Consider the following 6,901-nt stretch of genomic DNA (forward strand, 5'->3'; position numbering starts at 1 on the left):
TTCAACGATAATGAAGATGATGATGAGACAAATTCTGGGCTTCAAAATGCCTTGAAGAAGAATGCATGATCCTAAACTTGGAATAGAAACTCAATGGGGCTGTCTCAAGGTCCCATTGCATAGGGTTTCTTGGGAAAATAAACTGAGCTTTGATGAGATGTTCTAAGTTTGATAAGATGTGCCAAATTGATACCATGGACTTGTTTTTTTTTTACCTAATGTACTTGCACTAATATCTTTTTTTACACCTTCCCTATTCTATTCATATCATTGCTCATGAGTTCAAAAATGGATGATGTTATTCTTTATGGAAACAACCCAGAAATATTTTTTCAGATTGAGCTCTAGGGCATTGCATAATTGAGTGCTAGTTGGTTTGTTTGAATTTATAGTTTCTATTATGGTTTAGTCCTTACTGCATTCTATGATGTTTACTCAGGAGTAACTGAAGGTCTGTAAATAGCAGGGAAGAGATATTAAGCGGGGAGAAAACAAATCATAAAAACATACTTTTTAGTTTTGGAGGAAAACATATGCAAATAGCTATGTAGATGCAAATACAATAGTAGAATAAACAGACCCCCCCCCCCCCAGATCGGCTTGCCCCACACCCTGCCTTGTGTCCAAACACTAGAATCATGGAACTAAAATGCAACCAAAACTTGAGGAACAACCCCTTCAGATATTGGTAGCGGCATGCCCCACACCCTGCCTTGTGTCCAAACACTAGAATCATGGAACTAAAATGCAACAAAAACTTGAGGAACAACCCCTTCAGATATTGGTAATTTGGAAGTCTATATATATATATATATATGGTGGGTGGGGGGGCGCTGCAATGGCGGCAGCCCTGTCAGCAGCGCGTTAGTTTTTTCAACTTTTTTTTATTTTTTTGTATGTTTTAAAATATGTTTTTAATGTTTCTTTGTGTGTTTTTGTGTAGAAACATAGAAACATAGAAATTAGGTGCAGTAGGCCATTCGGCCCTTCGAGCCTGCACCGCCATTCAATATGATCATGGCTGATCATCCAAGTCAGTATCCCGTACCTGCCTTCTCTCCATACCCCCTGATCCCCTTAGCCACAAGGGCCACATCTAACTCCCTCTTAAGTGGGGGTGGTGTGGGGGCGTGGGTGAGGGGAAAACCGTTTTGGCCGCCTCCTCCATGGAGAGGCAACTTTTTCCAGGTCGCCTCCCCGTGGCCTAACAGCAAGGATCGGCGCGGCCTTTCCCGGAGACGCGCCCGGGGCTTCAGCGGCGGGCGCAGCATGGACTCTCGGCGTGGAGCGGGCGAGCCCTCACTGGGGCTCGCTGGAGGGGAGCGCTCCATTTCGCTGGCCCGGGGCAGCCGGCAGCCTGAAGCCGCGGTCTGCGCAGCTCCAGCTGGTGCGGCGTCTACAGCACGGGACCCCTCGTGGGGGATCTGGGGGAAGAAGAAGCCATCACTGCCGGCCCGCAGCCAACTTCTACCGCGGGCGCGGTGGCGACTTACCATCACCCCTGGAGGGGAGCTTCGACCGCCGGCCCTGCGGTCTGCGGTGCTTCTGGCTGCGGCACGGCGGGAACTTTAAATCTTCGACCGCCGGCCTGCGGCCTACACCAACTTAAAGCCACGGTCTCCGGTGGGGAAGAGCCGACTCTGGACTTACCTGGACTTGTACCTTGTCCTTTTACCATCTGGATGCCCGCAGCAAAGGCTGCGGAGGGTTGAAGTCCCGACCACGGGGAAAAATGGAGGAGGACTGGCCAAATTGTGTGCCTTCCACCACAGTGATGAATGCTGTGGTGGATGTTTGTGTTAAATTTTTATTGTGTTTTTGTGTGTGTTCTTTATAATTGTACCGCTGCTGACATATTCATTTCACTTGCAGTTCATGTGCAACATGACAAATAAACCGTATTGTATTGTATTGTATTGTATTGTATTGTATTGTATTGTATCCCCCAGAAAATTGTGGACGTTGTTTCCTTAGGTGTATTCAAGCGTGGGGTAAAAGTTTTTCTTTCTGCGTGGGTCAGGCATGAAAGGTGGTTGAACACAAGATTAGTTCAGCCAGAGCATCTGAACTGGAACCAATTGCTATTCCGCTGGAGTAGAAGATGAGGGGCCCCCTAATTGGTAAATAGTTTTCTGGCAATAAGGGAATCAAGGGTTTGGAGGTCAGGCAGAAAGGTGGTTGGAAACAAGATTAGTTCAGCCATGAGCATCTGAAATGGAACCAATTCTATTCGCTGGAGTTTAGAAGGATGAGGGGTCCCCTCATTGAAAATTGTTGAGGCTAAAAACAGGCAATTTATTATTGCTTATGGGTTGAGAGGCCTCAAGAATAATTTTGCCATTTCCCCTTATTTTCAAGTATTTACACTTTCTCTCTTTGTTCATGATCTCTGACACATACCATATTTAGTTTTGAACAGAAACTAATGTAATGTAATGTAAAATGCATATGTTATAATTCATAAACAGCTGAAGTAATAGAAAAAATATGCCCAACTTTAAATATATCTGGATATGTATAGAATCTGTAATTTGGAGCTATAATATAATACAACATGGAGAATCACATCCAACATGCTGATGGTGATATTGGGCAATATGAAGAGCCAACAGCTATTTCATCATTGCTTAAATGCCCCTTTTGTCTCTTGTCTGCTATTGGCATGTACTTGTCCATTTTCTCAATGCTATATAACTTGAAAGAGCAATACAGTAAGGCTAGTCTTCCAATCCAATCCAGCAGAAAAAAAATATGAATTATGAAACCATGATATGTGTGACACTGGGACACAGCAACATGAAGTACTGCATAAACAAATTCTAAAGTCCAGTCCATAACCTGAGAAAGTTTCAATGTAATCACTTTTGTTTTATCTGCACATATTTCAAAATGCTTCCTGAAATTATATTCATAAAATAAGCAATATTGTTAATGTTAGGGCAAGATAATTTACTTGAAACTTGCGTAAAATATGATTAGGCATTATCGTACTTGAATATATTATGCATCTGTTTACATGCATACACAAAACAGATTTTGAAGCAAAGGACAAAAATATAAATATTTGAACAAAAACTTAAATCTGTTCCAATATATTCACATTTTTACCTATGTGACGCTTTGACGTTGAATGTTTTCACTTCCCCCCCCCCCCATAACCTTCTCCAAATACCCAGTCACGGATGAAATATTGATTTGTTTTCAGTATTGTCTTAAGCTGAGGTTTAATTGAAGGTCAGCATGTGCGTTCCAATCAGATACACTACCTACAATATATTATCTTTGCTTAACAGACATCACCTCAATAAGCTCATAATCTCATGCTTTGAGCCTCATTGCAGGGGATTATAGATATATACTTTAGTAAGCAAAACTTGAGAAACTTGACCTACAAATATAAAGTCATAAAATTGTACAGTACTTGAACAGGTTGCATAGAGAGTGATCTGTATGTAAAGGAAAAATCATTATAATGCTGGTACCTACTGTATAATAATGGTTGATTTTTAATGAATTGTAATTTGCGAAGGATATTTAATTAATAATTCAAAGACTTGGTAAATTCATTTTCTTCTGCTATATGAAAATGAAAATAGCTTATATTTTGATTATTCCACTTAAGTTGCTGAAAGAAAGATAGTGTTGCTGATTTAGGAAGGAATACTTCAACTATCTGTTGCTGTGGATAGAGTCATGGACTTTAAGCAGTTTGCCGTCTATCTTGCTTCATTCAATCCACCACTTCCCAACTTGCATGTCCTTTTCATTTTTAGTATAAAATGTGTCATTTCACAATCTTCTCGATCCCTGCTCTTCAGGGATCTTTATTGCTGAGAACCTGGTGAAAAAGATATGTTGAATGTAATTACCATCCATGTATGTACAGGTCTATGTGCTTGCTCACATAGGTTGCAACTCTCTTAACAGGTCTACTATTTAGTAATGTAAACTTGAAATTATTGATTTCATTCCACTTAAGGAAGTGTCGAGCCAATTAATTTAAAAAGTAAAATGATATCTAACTTGTGATGTAAAATGAAGAATTGCCTAAACCACTATCATATGCCATTCGGAAATATGATGATGGTTTCAGCAATTTCTGTTTTTGCATCACACAAAAATCTAATTATTTTTCCAAAATGCTGCCCGAAGTGATTATTTCATATCATAAATAGTCATGGAAGTATACAATACGGAAATAGTCCCTTCAGCCCAACTCGTTCATGTAGTCTAAGAAATCCATGGTCCCATTTGCCTACATTTGACACATATGCCTCAAAACCTTTTCTATCCGTGTACTTTTCCAGAAGTCTTTTAAACTTTGTAATTATATCCACCAGTACAGCTCTCTTATGGCGCAAAGTTTAGTTTAGTTTTAGTTTAGAGATACAGCATGGAATCGGCTCTGCACTGACCAGAAATCCCCACACATTAACACTATCCTACACACACTAGGGACAATTTACACTTATACCAAGCCATTTAAGTTACAAATCTGTACATCTTTGGAGTGTGGAATGAAACCGAAGATCTCGGAGAAAACCCACGCAGTCACGGGGAGAACGTACAAACTCTATACAGACAGCACCCATAGTCGGGATCAAACCCGGGTCTCCAGAGCTGCAAGCACTGTAAGGCAGCACCTCTACTGCTGGGCCACCGTGCTGCCCATAAACAGGCTTTTTCACCCAACTCGCCCTTATGCCCCTGTCCCACTTAGGAAACCTGAACGGAAACCTTTGGTGACCTTGCCCATGACCCAGGGTTTCCATGAGGTCGGCGGAGGTTTTGGTCACCCTTCCTAATGGTCGAAAGTTGTTTCCGCATGGTCGAGGCTTCATCTAGGTTGTTTCGATTGTTTCAACAAAATCAAAACCGGCCCCGACCAAAAATTGGTTTCCATTTGGTTGAAGCCAGTGGAGTGGGGTCGCTATTTACTTACAGGCAGTCGAAGGCCATCTCCTTCGCTGACCGGCCATTTTAATTGGGTCATTGGAGTTTTCAGGACCTAGAAGACCCGCCGGAAGGTAAAATGCCCTCTAGATTTATTAAACTTCTTAAAACTGTCTCAACTCCCCCCTTCTCTCTCCTTCTCCTCCACTTCTTTCCCCCTTCTCTCTCCCCTCTCTCCCATTCTCTCCCCTTCTCTATCCCTTTCTTTCTCCTTCCCTCCCCTTCTCCCCCTTCTCTCTCCCCTTCTCTCCTCTCTCTCTCCCCTCCTCTCCCCTTCTTTCTGCTTCTCTCCCCTTCTCCCTCCTTCTCCCCCCCCCCCCACTCTCTAAAGGACTTACCGTGCTCTGTGGCAGCTGTTTACTTTACTCTTCAATGCGCAGACAGCCCTCCTCCGCTTTCCATGACCCCCACCTTCGCGATGTGTTTGTGTGTGCGGTCGGTAGCAAAGATCCTGTCGGATCTTTGATCGGTAGATGTTGCTCACGCTTTGGTCGATCCAGGTCGAGGCTTTCCAGGCAAGTGACCACAACCTCCGGCAACCTCATGAAAACTTTGGGTTGCGGGCAAGGTCACCAGAGGTTTCTGTTCAGGTTTCCTAAGTGGGACAGGGGCATTACTCACCTGGTTTTCAAATTCAGATAGTCCCTTTTGCCTACATTTTACTCATATCCCACTGAACCTTTCCTCTCCAAGAAATTGTCTAACTGCCATTGTCGATGCCTGTACAGCTTCCTTTGCAACTCATTCCATAAACTCAAGCATGGAAATCGCTATCAAAACATGCGGGACACAATTTCTTGGCTGTCGCGCGCATGCGCATTCATATACACACACACACGGGTGCATGCACACACAGACACACACACAAACACATGAGGCTTTGGAAGCTTCAGCTGTGGGCCCTGTGGATGGTAACATCGGGAGCTGACCTGGTTGGTGATCGACTACGAACTCGAGCAACAGCAAGTTCGTCCGCCCCAAATTGTGTGGTTGAATCGGCCCGTTCATGGGGCCTTTCAGCAACCGGTACGTCTTAAAATCGGCCAGCAGAAGAAGCCTCGATCACCATCAACATCAGAAGCCTCGATCACCTCGATGCAGCAGTTTGATTTTAAGCTGCGTCGGGTGATGAAAGGCCCCGCGAACGGGCCAATTCAGCCCTTAGAAAGCGCCTGATACCCGCTTGAATATTTCAAAATCTACAATGTGATAAATAACATTTAAACAAATAAAACTGAAGCAAATAAAGGCAAACAGAAGAACCAACCTTGGAGGGGGAGAGAGAGAGAGAGAGAAAGAGAGAGAGATGGGAAAAAACGTACTAAGTAACATGAGTGACCGTGAATGAGTGACTTACCTGCAAGCCAACCAGGAAACCCTTTCAACCGGAGCCCTTAATGACCTGACCCATTTAAATACAATATCCGTTTAAATCTTTCCCATCCACCAATACATCCAATTAGTTCAAATGGTAATTGTACCTGCATCAGACAGCTTTAAGAAATTCTCAGTGAATACCTTCAGTAATACTTGAAGGTTAAAACACAATAGTGACACATCATGTTAATACGATGTTAATACTGACAAGCGCTTAACAGTGACACCCCCACTGTCTCGCGGAAAGCGGAGATTTTAATAGACTTTTTTCACTGAATTTCAAAATCCTGGTGGGGGGGATAACATGGGGGGGGGGATTGTCCCCAACTCTCAAAACATGGGAGGGACGTGCGTCCTCTGTCGCCCCCCCCCCCCCCCCCCCCCGAATTTCCGCCCATGCGTAAACCCAACATATTTGATGTGAAATCGTAGCCCCTCAGATCACTTTCTTTCCCCACCAACCTTAAATAACTGCTCACTTGTTTTGGACTCCCCTACCTTGGTAAAAAGACTGTGAACCATCCACCTTTATCTGTGTCCTTTATGATTTTATATACCTCTATATGGTCAT

Source organism: Leucoraja erinacea, chromosome 12 (assembly GCF_028641065.1).
Source record: "Leucoraja erinacea ecotype New England chromosome 12, Leri_hhj_1, whole genome shotgun sequence".
NCBI lineage: Eukaryota > Metazoa > Chordata > Chondrichthyes > Rajiformes > Rajidae > Leucoraja > Leucoraja erinaceus.